Genomic DNA, 15,440 nt, shown 5'->3' on the forward strand with positions numbered 1-15,440 from the left:
CTCTCTGGAGAGTAATTCCCTGCCGTGTAGGGGCTGGGAGGGGTATGGATCTCTGAAAAAATGTAGTAATCTATGTCTGTCGCCCCCCCTCTGGAGCTATCTGAGCCTGTAATAATGTCTCTCTGTATGTCTAGAATGTATCTCCCCATGGTCTGCTGCCTCAAAGATCTGGCGTAGGGAATGTGGCTCTCTGAATAAAATGGGATATCTCTCTCTGATGGCTGTATATGCTCTGCATCTGCATACATAATGCTCCTCACTCTCCACCTTCTCTCTGCACAATCTGCATACCCTCTCCTCTCGGGGGATCCGTGCTGCTCTGCCAGTCTCAATCTCCAATCGGTGTGATGAAACTCTGAGCTGACCAATAGCCACTCGGGAGTCGTGTGGTAAAAAGCCCTCCATGTATCTAGGCTTCTCTATAAATCCATCATCAGTGATACTCATGAAGTGATCTCTGTAGTATAGCATCTTCGGTGGAAGAGGCTGTGTAGGCGATATCCATGTCTCTCGTGTATAGAGCTGCCATAGATCCTGTCTCAATACTCTGTTCCTCTCACTATGAGAGAGACGGATATGTGGTGCATCCCTGTCATACTGGAATGGTGGTAGATGATCCATGTCTAGGCCATGCTGTGAGAACCAATGTGAGAACCAATGTGTGACCTGTGCATACCATGATCCTCTGTCTCTTGCCTCAGCCAACTGTCTAGATGCCTGAAAAGCTCTGTATGATAATCTGTCATGTGGCATCTCTCTGAATCTGTCTAGCAGGCATATAGTCTAAAATATGGCCTCTACCATCATAGGAGGCGCAACAAACTCTGCTCGGATAATGTCATGAGGTACTGACGGTTTGCTGCGTATCATGCGTGCCATCATGAGGGCCTGTGGTCTCTCTATCTGTGTCCACCAATGGGTAGCAAGGCCTGGCACCCATACTGCTGCTCCATACATCAATGCCGGTGTGACTAATGTGTCAAATAGCCACCCCTTCCTCTGGGGCTCCTGAAAATGCGCCTGGTGGCACTGTCTCTCTAGCATAGCCAATGTTGCATATCCCCGTGTCAATCTAGCTCTGGCTGCTGAACCCATGGTAAAGCGTGTGGCTGCTGCTGCAGAGAAGGTAACCCCTAGGTACACGTATGATGTCACCACCTCCACCTGGCATCCTGCGAGAGTGAATGTCAGCTGACTCCTGCCCTGTCTCGATGTATGAAAGACCATAACCTTGGTTTTCCCAAGGTTCACAGTAAGACCCCTCTGTGTGCAGAAATCATCGAGTGTATGTAGATGCTGCTGTAGACCACCTGGGGACTCAGACACTAATACAATATCATCAGCATAGAGCATAATATGTACTGAGGTATCTGCTAAATCAACTCCATCTCCGCCTCCCCGTGTAATGAAGTCAGCCACCTCATCAATGTATAACCCAAATAGCGTGGGGGAAAGTGGGCATCCTTGCTTCACACCAATGGTGCTAGCAATAGTCTCGGACATACCTCCTGGACATCTGACTCGCCGACCCATGTCATATCTGCTGGTATGCCAAGAGATTGCAGGCGCTGAAAGAGCCTCTCTCATGGTACTGTGTCAAATGCCTTGCGGAAATCCACAAAGCAGCAATAGAGCTTTCTCTTCCTCACTCTGGCCTGATCAATCATACATCTCAAAGTGAATACATGGTCAGTGGTAGAGAAAGCTCTCCTGAAGCCTGCCTGCCCTGATGAGCGTAAACCTGCTCGCTCAGCATATAAGCTAGGCTCTTGCTCCAGCAGTGCACCATAGAGTTTGGCCAGCACGTGGCCAACCATAACCGTCCTGTAGTTGCTCGGATCGAGCATATCCCCTGTTTTGTGAATCGGCACAACGGTGTGCATCGTCCACTCCGCAGGCAAACCCTCTGCTAGTGCCCTATTAAACAGGTGTGCAAGAAAAGGAGCTAAAGAATCTACTGCATATATGAGATGCTCACCCTATAGGCCCATATGGTCGGCGGCCCGTCCATGCTGTAGGCGGCGGATAGCTTCCTGTACCATCGAGTGGGTAAAGAAGCTAGCTGGGGCATGGTATAGACCCTCTGCATATGTGTGCCATGTCTGTGGGTCTACAATAGGTGTTGGGGTCCGGGGCTCTCTGAAGTGCCACCATGAGACAGGGCTATCTCTACTCATGAAGAAATGAAAGATCTCTAGCTCCTGTATCTCTGCGAAGGCCCGCCTTTTGCGGCGAGTAAGTCTCCTCATCTCTCTCCTCGACTCCTGCTCTATGATGGCTCCCAAGGCTCTCTGTATGCGGAGCCGTGAGTATAGGGCTCTGCACTCGTCATCATACCATCTGTTCTGGGGCATAGTCCCAGGTCTCGCAGGCTCTCCTGAGTGTACACGATGTGGGAAGCTCTGTAATGTAGCCGTGTGTAGGAGTGATGCGAGCTGGGCTGTAATGGTATCCATAGATGCCAGGGGATCCATGAGTAGGAGCCCATCCTCTACTCTGCCAGTGTATATGTCTGCCATGTCATGTGTGAAGTAGATGGTAGTGTGTGGCGTCGGTATGTGGGGGGCTGGTGATACTGGTGATCCGGCTAGTGAAAATGCCAAGTATGTATGATCTGCCCCAATAGGACGAGGTGGAATGGAGAATGAGGTGACAAGCTGTGATGCCTCCAAAGACCCCATAATGTAGTCTACCACTGTGCCTCCGGTCCGTGTATGACCCCCATGTGGGAAGCATGTCAGCCCTCCTGATCCCGTCCACTGTAGCATCCCGTTATAAGTAACGACTGGCTCCCAACTCTAGTAAGTGGTCCCCATAATGTCCTCTGTCTGGTCCAGTGTCCTCTGATGCCCGACTAGCCCCTATCTCCTCTGGATCCACAGGGTGGAGGATCTCCATGTCATCATAGTCATACACCTCACACTGTCTGCTCTGTGTGTGGGCATTGAAGTCGCCCGTAAGAAATACTTCCCCTAGTGTAGAATAATGCATAATCTCCTCTGACAGACAAGTGTGTGGCGAGGCTCTTGTCTCCGCCTCCTGTGGCATGTCCTCTGTAATGACATAGGAGGATCCTGATGGAGAAAAGTAACATAGAGCTATGTATATAACCCTGTCCTGTGAGAGCTGTAAGCTGATCCACATGTATCTGGCCTCTGGATCCTGTGCTACCACTCTCAGTCTTCCCTGTAGCTCCCGTCTGAATAGGACTGCTACTCCCCCCGACCCTCTCGAGGTACCCTGGCGTGTGGTCCTCCTGTATGCTGACTCCCACTGGAATCCCTCTACTCGAGGTAGCCCTCTCTCTGGGCTCTGATGTGTCTCTGTCAGAAGTATGATGTCTCTCCCCACCATAACATGCTCCAATCGTCCAGGCTGCACCCATAGTGAACCATTACAGTTCCATACTGCTATGTGTATCTCTGTCAGTGGCCTGGTCTGTGTCCCATAGGCCCCAAACCGCTAATCCATGGGCCGGCCATCAATGATGACCCGACCATCTCGATAGAAGGCCTTCTTGCCTGATGGAAGGAAGTAATCTTACAAGGCTAGTAGTCTAAGATTCCATATCAAGGGAAGGTGTTCCTATGGCACATGCCAGTTGGAGGCCTACCATTGGGAGACCAGTTTGCGAAAGCGACATAGATGTTTGTATTTCGTATGAGAATTCTATTGAGAAGAATGATAGAAAAATAATTTGTACCGCCAATGGACAACATAGAAAAAGGAAAATAAAGACATTTCATGGCACAAGTAAGGTGATAAGAATGGGGGCGGGGAATTTGTGATGGAGGTGGCATCCCACAATCCGTGGGTTCAAATCTCCCCCCTCCCCCTCCCCCTCCCCCCCCTCCCACCCAAATGTGAATTCTATTGAGAAGAATGATAGAAAAATAATTTGTACCACCAATGGACAACATAGAAAAAGGAGAATAAATACATTTCATGGCACAAGTAGGGGTGGGGAGTTTTGCGATGGAGGTGGCATCCCGCAAGGGGCGGGTTCAAATCTCCCTTTCAAGGGATGATGTAAAAATTTGTGTGTGTGTTGAACCTTTTCACAAAAAAAGGTGATAAGATTCTTTCATGGCTCGGTAGTATATATACTTTTGGACATGTCCTACACCGCAATGTGTGAATGGGGCTCGTCATGTCCTACGCCCCAATCAGTGTTCACAGAAAACCTGCAAACCTTCACAACACACGTGCAAAATTCACGATCTCACTTGTAAAAAATAATTTTACAATTTTAAAAATCGATAAAATTTTAAACATTTTAGTTATATTTTGATGAAGAAGAAAAACTTGTAAATTTTAAAATTGCAAGCTTTTGGATTTTAGAAGAAAAATATTCTCAGTGAACACTGACCCAACCCCAATGTGCGAATGGGGCCCGCCGTCTGTCTCAATGTCCGCTTTTTAAATTCCCACGTTATTCATATTATGGATAAATAAATAATGCAGCCTGGAAGGCTGGAGGACTTACAGATTAAGCCTATATAATAATTATATGGACAATTGGACAGGAATTGTCCTTTTTGCAAGGCCCCCCCTTGGGGCGATCAATTGACATGATGGTTTCACAGTCAAAAGCGAAGGAAGCAAGGAAGGGAAAAGAGAAGGAAGCAAGGAAAACAGAGAAGGGAAAGATCTTTGCTGCTTTCTCTCCACCATGGCTGCTGCTCTTGTATCACCTAGCATCAGCTCCTCTTCCAGCAACATGGTCCCCTCTCTGCCCCCTCTAAGAAGCTTCTCTCTCCCCAAGTAAGATGCCATATCCTGCCAGAGCTCCTTCTCTTTATTTACACACTTTTTTTTTTTTTTTTTGGTGGTGTTGAATGGCTATTTATACAGAAGTATGTGTAAACAAGCACATGCAATGTGTGTGTGTGTGTGTGTGTGAGAGAGAGAGAGAGAGAGAGAGAGAGAGAGAGAGAGAGAGAGGAAGAGGAGGAGGAGGAGTATTAATGTCATAGCTAAGGCAGCCAACCATATATGATCCATATGACGGCAGCGAAATGTGGGGATATGACGGCAGCGAAATGTGGGGATGTGACTTAAGCCTAGGATCTCTCGATTGGGAGCCCGTTGCGTGAACCGCTATGCCAAACAGAGAGAGAGAGAGAGAAAGAGCTATACCACTAGCTTTCATAGTTTATTCATGTTCATTTTGTCCTTTTTTTTTCTGGACATCCAGAAGACATTGATAGTTGTACATTGATTTGTCTCATAGGTCGAGTTCGGCTCTAGTAGACGTTGATACAGTTCTCTCTCTCTCTCTCTCTCTCTCTCTCTCTCTCTCTCTCTGTTGTAAGAAAATTATATTTATGTCTTACAAAAGGCCCGATGGGCCTATGAGACAAAAGATGATTACAATTATCCATGGAATATCATCGTCATGGAAAACTGAAACTGAAAACAAAGAGAGAGAGAGAGAGAGAGAGAGAGAGAGAGAGAGAGAGAGAGAGAGAGAGCTCATTAATGTCATAAAAAGACAACAGACTGGTAAAACATCATCTGTGCAACTAATCACAATGATACATAACAGTTTAAACAAAAATTAAAACATATCAAAGCCCTGTGTAAAAAGGTGGACACAAAAAGAAATTAGGTTTAGGGGACACAGTCCTAGGCTGTGTGCATGTCAGGAGTACCATATCATCTTAATGAAACATGCACCTCGGTGATTACAGTCTTTTGAATGGAAAAACAATTTGAGGTCCAGTAGCGTTCTTCCTCTGGAGTGTGGTAGCCTGTCTCTTTCTGGCTGCTGGTTATCTTGTGGTTGGATGTTTGCTACGCTTAGTCTTGTTACTTTGGTAGCAACATCCACCCTTAACCCAACAGGTGGCAATATAAAGTCCTTTCTTTCCTCTATAACGGTGCAAGTGAAGCCTTGAATTCAGCAGCAGCGGGTGGAGATTTTCAGGGCCCTCAATTCATTAGAGCGAGTTGCAGCTTTGGAGGATGAGACTGAATCATCGACTTAGTTCCTGGCCTGGTAGACGAGCAAAGAGTGCCAATGTTTTGATGAGAAATAAGCTATGCAGCCTTTGTACTTGTCATTTTCATATCAGTAAAGCAAGAATTCCATCTGTTTATTTTTCCTTGTGCAATTAAAGATCAATTGTTAACTCAAAACTGGTTCATATATGGCAATGTGACTAGAATACCAAGAGAGATCAATGAATGCAAGTAGAAAAGTTGTAATCTAGACCTATTAGGAAGCGGTGCACATCTTTAGCTGTGGAGAGCTAAAAACAGCTGATGAGACCAAAATAATACTTCTTGTGAGACGAATGCTGTTTAAGAGATCATTTCCCGAACACTATTGTAACAAGGAACTGAGGTGAAATAGACATATAGGCGTATGGGAGTCTTATCACTTGAGGGTGGAGATAGTGAACACTCCATTTGTTTGTCAAGCATATTCTAGCCTTGGAAGAAGCAATAGCTGTGACAGCAATACATATGAATATAAACAATTGTGTGTGTTGTGTGAATGTGAGGTGGAGATAGTGAACACTCCATGTGTGTGTCAAGCATATTCTAGCCTTGGAAGAAGCAATAGCTGTGACAGCAATACATATGAATATAAACAATTGTGTGTGTGTGTGTGAATGTGAGGGTGGAGATAGTGAACACTCCATGTGTTTGTCAAGCATATTCTAGCCTTGGAAGAAGCAATAGCTCTGACAGCAATACATATGAAATATAAACAATTGTGTGTGTGTGTGAATGTTGCGATAGCCGTTGCCTGTATGGGATTTCTACTGCCTGAATTCAAATCATAAATATATGAAGAATCAAATAAATCATAATATTATGACGCCCATTGTCTGTGCTGTATGTATATGATGCAGTAGGCATTGCCTGTGTTGCAAATGATCATTAGGGACTACATTTCTTTCCTAACTTTAAAATGTGGCATGCTTAACTCTTGTTTGATGTGGAAAGACCTTCTTGCTAAACGTGGCCAATTTTTTCAGTTGGCCTCTATCTTTTCAGGGCAGAAACTAAGAATACAAAAGAGCATTATTCAATTGCCGTGTTCATGCCCCCTATTTTCTTATCAGAGGGCAGCTGAGCAAGGATAACAGTAGCTTCTCCCATGATCTGATAGAGAGTGGCGAACACTTTTTGGATGACCTGAGTCATTGGATCTCAAAGAAAGTAGCTGAAATAATCCGTCCTTATCTGCCGGAAAACTTTGATGTTCTTGACTGGATTCCAAGTAGCTTGCGTAGCAGATCCATTCTGTGGAAAGGGCCGTAAGTATTCCATACTTTTTGAGCTGGCATGCAATGTCATGTTGTGTCAAATTGTGTCCATGCATGTAGTGTGTGTGTGTGTAGAGGAAGAGAGAGAGAGAGAGAGAGAGAGAGAGAGATTAACGTATACGAAAGACCTGAAGGATCTATTGAGACCAAAGAAGTGTTAAACATGTGATCTGTGAGTAAATTGGGATGTCAAAATGCCATGAAAAAATAAAAGACTAGCTGCCTAAAGGATAGACAGGCCAACATATACGTAGATCTTGTGTGTACAATAGAGTGGGCAGGATAGGAACCTCTTGTGTCCGGATTCATAATGTGTCGTCCTGTTCATGAACGTGTCCATGGCCTCAGTCTCCACCACTTGTGGTGGAGCCTCTTATGTGTTGCTGAAGTAGGTCCCGGATCTGGAGCTGTTGGATAGAGGGTTTGGATCTCCTCAACTGGGGGCATCTAGCTGAACCTGTACTCTTTCACGGAGTACCCTGCAAGTGTGTGGTGCAAGCATGCCGCGGGCTTGGGGATACTCACTCGGTGGGGTCATTGTGGCTGTCTCATGGTATGATTCCTGCAAAGTCGTCGACGATGCGGGAGCACATTAACAAGAACTGGCCAACAGTTGAAAGGCCGGAATAACAACAAGGGCAAAGGAGGATGTAATACTACTTTCTGGCTCGCTGAAGCTCACGCTCCCCCCCCTTGCTCGCGCTGCTGCCTGCGCGCCCTCCCCCCCTTCCCGCCCACGCGTCTGCTCCCCCTCCCCCTGCCCTCACGCAAGCTTCCCCCCTTCCTCCGCTTGGCTTTCTTGCGCGCCCCAGCGCACCCGCCCCCTGCTCCTCTCCTTCGCGCCCCCCCTCCCTTCATCAGCGCCTCGCCCCCCCTCCGCAGCCCGTCGCCCTCTCTCCCCCCCACCTCCCCCCTTTTTCATCTGCTTCCGCCCCCCCCCCCCCCCCCCCCCCCCCCCCCCCCCCCCGCGGGGTTTTTTTTGTCTTCGCCGCCTTATCCCCCCCTCCCCTTCTTTCTGTTTTTTCGTCCCTGGGTTTTTTTTGCCTTCCGCCTTCCCCCTCCGCTCTTTGTGTGCAGCTCGGTTCTTGCAGGACTCTCCGCATTTCGCTCCGCCTTCGACATAGCTTCAGACTCTGATGGAGGCTCCTCCCGCCCCACCTCAGAGGGACTCTCCCGCAGCCCCCTCGCCCGCCCCTGAGGATACCCCCACCTCAGAGGGACTCTCCCGCAGCCCCCTCGCCCGCCCCTGAGGATACCCCCACCAGGCTTTCTCTTTCGCCAGAAGAGGAAGCGAGCCTCGCTGCAGAGGTGGAACGCCTCCATGCACATTCCACCATCTGCCGTATGGTCGGCACTCGCCTCAACAGAGGGGAGATCCGGGATCTTCTCCAGGCCCGCCTTCTTGCAGATGTGGGCAAGATCTTGGACGTTCAGCTCTACTGGGCCGTGGACACTACCAGATCGAGTTCAAGACAGCCCAGAGCGTGGCCAAGGTCCTAGCCATGAGTCCCCTTGACATCAGGGGCGCTCGGGCATTCTTCAGACCTTGGCAGCATGGCTTTGACCCAGCAGCGGCCGAGCAGGGAGAGCGCCTGCCTTTTCCATGTTTCAGTTTGCTTCCCTGGGCTCCGCCGTGAGTACCTTCCGCTCCTTTCTGGGCTAGGAGCATTGGTGGGTTCGGTGCTTGAGGCTGGCCCCACAGCAGCTTCAGTGGTGGCCAGAGCAACTGGACTACCTTCGGTCAGAGTTTTGGTTCCAGACATCTCCTCCCTTCCGAAGGTCATTCAGCTACCTAGGATAGGGGGGGGGGGATGGATTGATCAGAGAGTGGAGTTTTCAGGGCTCCCGAACCAGTGCTTTATTTGCAGGAGACCTTGACCTTCACCGCAGCAGCAGGCCCCTGATGGCTCGCCCACAGATGCGGCTCGGCAGGCAGCCTCCGGGACACCTGCTCAGCCCACAGAGACCTCGGAGTGGCAGCCTGGACAGGGGTGCCGTCGAGGGAGACAGCCCTAGCAGCACGCCCGAGACCGATGTCCCTCCTCGCCTCAGCTCCCCGGGAGGCCCTGGCGGTTCCCTTGCGCTCACCTGCAGTCCGGCGGACACTGAGCACCGACCTTGCTCGAGCACCGTAGAGGAGACTTACCATGCCGATTCGGGCTTCACGGATATCCTCTGTCCGCAGTCGGCTAAGTCGCCTCGACACTAGACAGCGCTCGGAGGCTTTTGATTATTCCTTCACACGGCTTTTTGGAGTGGAGGGCCCCCATGAGCCAGCACCCATCCGAGTTCATGTAGTGATACCTCCGGCCCGAGAGGAGGAGGCACTTGATTCAGCGGTGGCCTTCTCATTCCCTCTTCGTGGCCCTAGTGACCGGGAGTGGACGATGGATCTCGCTCTTAGCACTTTGAAGACTCAGGCAGTTGAGTTTTCTCACCATGTGAGCGATCTGGAGGTGACAGATGTGATAGGCCGACTATGGGAGTTGGCTCATTTTTTCCTTGATCCCGGGAGTATGGATGCCTCCGGGATTCAACATTTGGTGGTTTGCATAGTGGCAGACTTAGCACGCGACCCTGGATATGTATGCATACACGAGGTTGCTCTGTCTGAGCGAGAGAAAGTCGCCATGGGACACAGCCACTGGCGCCTGATCCGAGATTCTTGCAGCACACTGGGTGGGTAGATTCGTAGCCGCTCGGATGGGGACTATTCTCCATCCAAGCCGTTGGCGAAGGCCCGCCGTACGGCTGAGACAGCATCCACCTCAGCAGGTCATCCATGAGGATCATCTCATGGAATGTACAGGGCCTTGGCGGCGCACACCATATACGTTACCGTGGTTGCTTGAGGCAGGAGCTTCAGAGATGCCTGGTTGGGGACAGTATTGATATTTTGATGATGTAGGAGTACCATTTGGGTGAGAGCAGGATCCGGAGATACGGTTCGGTAATGCCTGGTAGATGGGACACCTTTTGGTTTGCAGGGTTTGGCCCCTTGGGTGGGCAGGGAGGAGTATGTATGGTCATTGCGGATGTATGGCGGCAGGCCATTGTGGATCGCGGGATCATTGTGCCTGGTAGAGCACAGTATGTCATTCTGAGGATGCATGATGAGCTCTTTGGCGTGCTCAATGTCTATGCGTCCAACCATGCTAGTGCCAGAGCATAGTTTTGGACCCAGGTTACGGATGCATTGCCAGAGGCCACACATTGGTGTGTCGGGGGAGACTTCAACATGCTTGAGGACCCGGCCGATAGGGTGGGAGGCAGTCATGTCACAGTGCACGGCACAGAGCTTGCAGCTTGGGAGCGATTTTGCATGACACTGAGGATCACTTATGCATGGCAGCATGAGGCTTTCTCCCGCTCTCAAGACAGTCTTAGTTTCTCTCGGTCGGCTCGCCGGCAAGGAGGGACTAATCTATCACGGATTGATTGCTTCGATGTGGGCGACAGGTTAGGGGAGCGAGGGGGCTCCGTTGGCATTCTCGCTGGCACCTCTTTTTCAGACCATGCGCCAGTTATTTTGACACTCGAGGACAGGACACGGGAGACCGGCCTGCAGTTGAGGATCCCAGAGAGGATACTTATAGATCCTAGTCTCGCTGAGGACATTGAGAGGATATGGCATGATATCTAGAGCTCTGACCAGGATGCAGCAGGCCAGTGTGCCCAGGGACTCATCGAGCTCAGCTCTTTTTTGCACGCTGCAGCCTTGACATGGTTGGGAGAGACACGCGAGCGGGAGCGGCGGTTGAGACGTAGCCTCGCTTCAGCGCCTTCAGGAGCAGCAGCCTACATGTGAGTGGGTGGCGTCCCAGCTGAGCCAGGCACGCCAGGAGGTTAGAGAGGCAGAGGAGCAGAGACATGAGTTTTACTATCGTCGCCAGGCCTCTCAGTGGACACAGCTTGGTGATAGAGTGACTGGGGAGTTTTTTGAGATTGCTGGACCTCGCCATGCTCGAGCAGGAGTCCGCCAGCTCAGGAGCCAAGACGGATCGGTAGCCACTGAGCCCGGGGAGATCAGAACCATTGCCACTGAGTTCTATAGAGACCTGCTTTCAGCAGAGCCAGCCACTGAGGCTCGGGATGCTTGCAGACAGACTGTGTGGGCCCATGTGCAGAGGAGGGTCACAGATCATATGCGTACAGTTCTGGGTGAGCCTCTTTCAGAGGTTGAGCTTGCTGAGGCCTTGAGAGTCCTTCCGCGCCACAGTTGCCCTGCGGAGGATGGATTGACGCCTGCCTTTTTTATGCGATATTGGGACCTTTTGGGGCCAGGCCTCCGCAGGGGCTTTCAGTATGTTTTGGACACTGGGGTGATGCCACAGAGCTTTTCAGAGGGCTTGATCTTTCTTATCCCCAAGGGGGAGGGAGTATCAGATGATATTCGGCATTGGAGACCTATTACGATCCTCAATACTGTCTACAAGGTCTTAGCAAAGGCCTTGAGTTTGAGGATCCAGCCCTTCCTGGGGGAGTTGATTCATGCTACCTAGACAGGATTCGTCAAGGAGCGTAGTATCCTTGACACGAGGAAAAATGCTGAAAATTGGCAGTAAGTAAAGGGAACCCCCAAAGTAATATGCTCTCCTAATTCTTCTTCTTTTTTTCAGGAAAAAGACCCTTCTGTTAGTTACTGAAAAAAGCAGCTACAAAGGGCTATGTAGTACAAACTCGCCTCATGAATAGGGCAGTGATCAAGTATTCAAAGGAGGGGAAAGAGACGCTTCTCCTCCGGCTAGCTGCTCTATGAGGAGAAGGCTATCTCATAGGGGGGGGACAACCACACCAGTGGTCTGTAATGCCAAGTAGCCTCTATCAGTGAGAAACGGGCCAGGCCGCCAAAGCCTCAAGAAAGCTTCCTGCCGCTTCCGCATGCGGTCGGATCCACCCTGCAACTTCTCCCACCGGCCATGGAGGGTATGTATGATATCAAGCCAAATGCTCCTAATAGACTCTGTTGGTGGAGTGTGGGTGCCCTCAATGGCTTCGTTGCATCGAGCCCGCCATATATGCCAGGCTGCAATGCTGTTGCAAATCTCCCATCTTTGGCATGAACTTGGGCGCTAGTGGTCTGTAGGTGGGGCAGTGACTGATACTGCCAAAATGCTGTGGTGAGAGACCTGAAGAGCTAGCCTTCCACCATCCTCCTCGTAAGCCCTGACCACCCCACCCTCTGTGGCCCAAGCAACAGTGGCCCCAAGTAATGATTCGGGTCGAGGCCTTGTCCATGGTGCAGATGTGGAGGATCCGCCGCCAAACCTGTTGAGCCTTCGGGCAATCCCAAAGGCAATGTCACTGAGACTCTTGGGGGTGGCTGCATCTCGGACAAGCTGCAGGCCGACCTCCAACGGCCTACCAAGTGCCGACCGCCCAGCTCCTGTGTGCCATGAGCCAAAGAAAGAGGGTGATTTTTCTAGGCCGAAAACTGTCCCAAGCTCTACTAATTCTATGGGCTCTCTTCTAATTTTGTGGGAATGGGGCAGGTTCTTCATCGAAACTCACCCATGTTAGTTTATATTTATGTTAGGCTTGCCTGTTTTTTCATAAGATGACCTTCTGTAACGTCTTTACCTCTCTAAAGTAGTAACTTAATGCTATTGCTATCTAAGTTGGTATATTTTTTAACAGCTCATGTTGACTTGCACTCTGGACAGGCAACAGTTCTTGTTCGTGAATGCTTACTGTTGGGAATTTTTTACTTTTTATTTGCTAGAGTTGGAAGATTTTGTCGATGGCTAAGTCGGTATGTCACTTCCAGTACTTTTTTTGTGATAATATGTTTGTCTTTTTGTTTGTTAATTCTTTAGAAGTTAGTCACTGTATGTTTTTTGGACAGGGTTCATTATTCAGAGACTCATGAAGGCCATAAGCCAACAAGAGCTGACTATCGAGCCTCAGCTTATAGTGCCATGGAAGATCCACTAAGGGCAGGCCTTGTACTCTGGGAGTTAACTCGCTTGTAAGTTAGTTTGCAAGTTACAAATGAAATGCACAATTTTAATGTACTCTCTTTCTCTCTTTTTTAGACATGTACTTGCTTGACTGGCTCTCCTATTCTGTATTTGTTCTCAGGGACAATAATATAATCTCTCTCTCTCTCTCTCTCTCTCTCTCTCTCTCTCTCTTTCTTTCTCTCTCTCCGCCCTTAAGAAAACGGGCATCTTTTTAGGAGATGACCTCACCTTGGCACAGCTAGCACATATTAGGGAGTGCATGCCGGAGATTAGGGCAGCCAGAGAAAAAGGGAAGCTAGCATTTTACAGAGGAGGCAGAGTGGTGATACTAGAGAGACGCACCACCTGACGGTGCGAGACCTATGGGACCAGTCTGAGACTTGCAGTATGGAACTGCAACGGAGCATTGAGACTGGATGTGGGGGCCTTTGAGGACAGCTTCAGAGATAGGGACATCATCTTCTACTCGGAGACACATCAGGCCCTAGGCAGCACATTACCGAGAGTGGCAGGATACAAATGGGAGACGACTTGTAGACAGGAGGCCCGTTCGAAGCATGGTGGTCGCGGATCCGGAGGAGTTGCAGTTCTTTTTAGAGAGGAGCTTCAGCCACTCATCCATGTTATGCGCCGTGATGAGAGCGCGAGGTACATGTGGGTCAGAGTGAGGGCAGATGAGGGTAGACCCCTATACATTGCTATATGTTACTTTCCACCCAGCACATCTCATTATGCAGCGCCCAAGGGGCAATCTCCATATATGATTCTAGATGAGGACATATGGGAGTTCTCCAGGGAGGGAGATGTTATCATACTTGGGGACTTTAATGCTCGAAGGGCTCAGTAGTACCAGACCTCCTTCTTTGACACTTCGGAGGAGATGTTGAGAGAGATAGATGTGGAGGAGATGTGTTTGACCCGGAGATCACAGGATGAGGTGGAGTGTACTGAGTATGGGAGATACCTCTTGGAGATGGGGACTGCACAAGGGCTGGCCATTTTAAATGGCCTAGAGAGGTATCCACTTGCCAGTGGCTTTACTTGCTTTCCACACAGACATGGGGCCAGCACAGTGGATTATGTTTTAGCCTCGCCAACCTTCATCCCGAGTATCCAGGATTTTGCGATTGGCCCCAGGCCCATCGGAGTTACAGTGGATCATGCACTTCTCTCCTTTACGGTGGATTTCCACTACAGTACCCGCCAGGTTGGGCAGTCCTCCTATCACCCGAGATATACCTTCTGTAGAGAAACTGATGGAGTATACACCGCAGAGATCTACAGCTTGTTGAGTGCAGAGGATCCACACAGGCCATTAGCAGAGCTCACACAGATCCTGACAAAGGCTTTACATACAGCTGCAGCGACGGCCTTCCCACACACGCAGCCCATAGTACGACCACGTCCTGGGAGCATGCCCCAGAATAGTTGGTATGATGATGACTGTAGGGAGCTCGAGCCCGGCTACAGAGAGAGGTGGCCACAGGTGTTACTACATATAGACAGTCACGCATCATCTTCCGATCCCTCATTCGGCGGAAGAAGAGAGCATTCTTAGCTCGGCTGGAGAGAGACATCTATGTTGGATGTTGGACTCACACACTCACACACACAAACCTGCACATTAGGGTTAGGTGCAGGGTAGAATAGCTCACACACAGAAATGAGAGAGAGAGAGAGAGAGAGAGAGAGAGAGAGAGAGAGAGAGAGAGCCAAAAGTGTGGTATCCACAAAATGCAAGTCAACCCTTGCATGTGTGCCACATCCATATAATATAGAAGTACAAAATATTATATGTTAGAGTGTCCTTTCACACTTGATGTCCAAGGGAAAAAACCACATGGGAAAAAGTGCCCTTGGTTAAGCCCTGTTCACACATAGCACTACCATAAGTGAGCATATGCCTACAAATCCCCCCTGTAGTGGAAGTGTGAATCTGTACAAGGTAGCGGATCACTCTCTGTATGAGGAGTAAGCCCAAAGCTTTGTGGAAAGCTTTAAACTTTTCTCGAGGTAAAGCCTTTGTGAATAGATCTGCAACATTATCCTGTGTAGGGCAATAAGATAAACTGATCTCCCCTGCATGTAGCCTCTCTCTGACATAGTGATAATGAATCTCAATGTGCTTGGTACGTGCATGAAATACTGGATTGCGTGCCACGGTCATAGCACTCTGGCTATCAGTGAGAATGGTGGT

At 49.5% G+C, this 15,440-nt stretch overlaps 2 pseudogenes across 1 annotated transcript in view; both read left to right on the forward strand.

Moving 5' to 3' along the window:
* Window positions 1-15,440, forward strand: part of LOC147641099 (mechanosensitive ion channel protein 1, mitochondrial-like) — a 96,057-nt pseudogene that overhangs the window by 24,915 nt on the left and 55,702 nt on the right. The window contains exons 2-4 of the transcript XR_015267780.1: window positions 7,022-7,271; window positions 12,944-13,032; window positions 13,126-13,248. The product of XR_015267780.1 is annotated as a mechanosensitive ion channel protein 1, mitochondrial-like (transcript). The remainder of the gene's footprint in view (window positions 1-7,021; window positions 7,272-12,943; window positions 13,033-13,125; window positions 13,249-15,440) is intronic.
* LOC147641100 (uncharacterized) overlaps window positions 13,596-15,440 on the forward strand; it is a 41,747-nt pseudogene continuing 39,902 nt past the window's right edge.

The sequence above is a fragment of the Cibotium barometz genome, chromosome 2 (genome assembly GCF_041138505.1).
Source record: "Cibotium barometz isolate CiBa-2024 chromosome 2, ASM4113850v1, whole genome shotgun sequence".
Taxonomy (NCBI): Eukaryota; Viridiplantae; Streptophyta; class Polypodiopsida; order Cyatheales; family Cibotiaceae; genus Cibotium; species Cibotium barometz.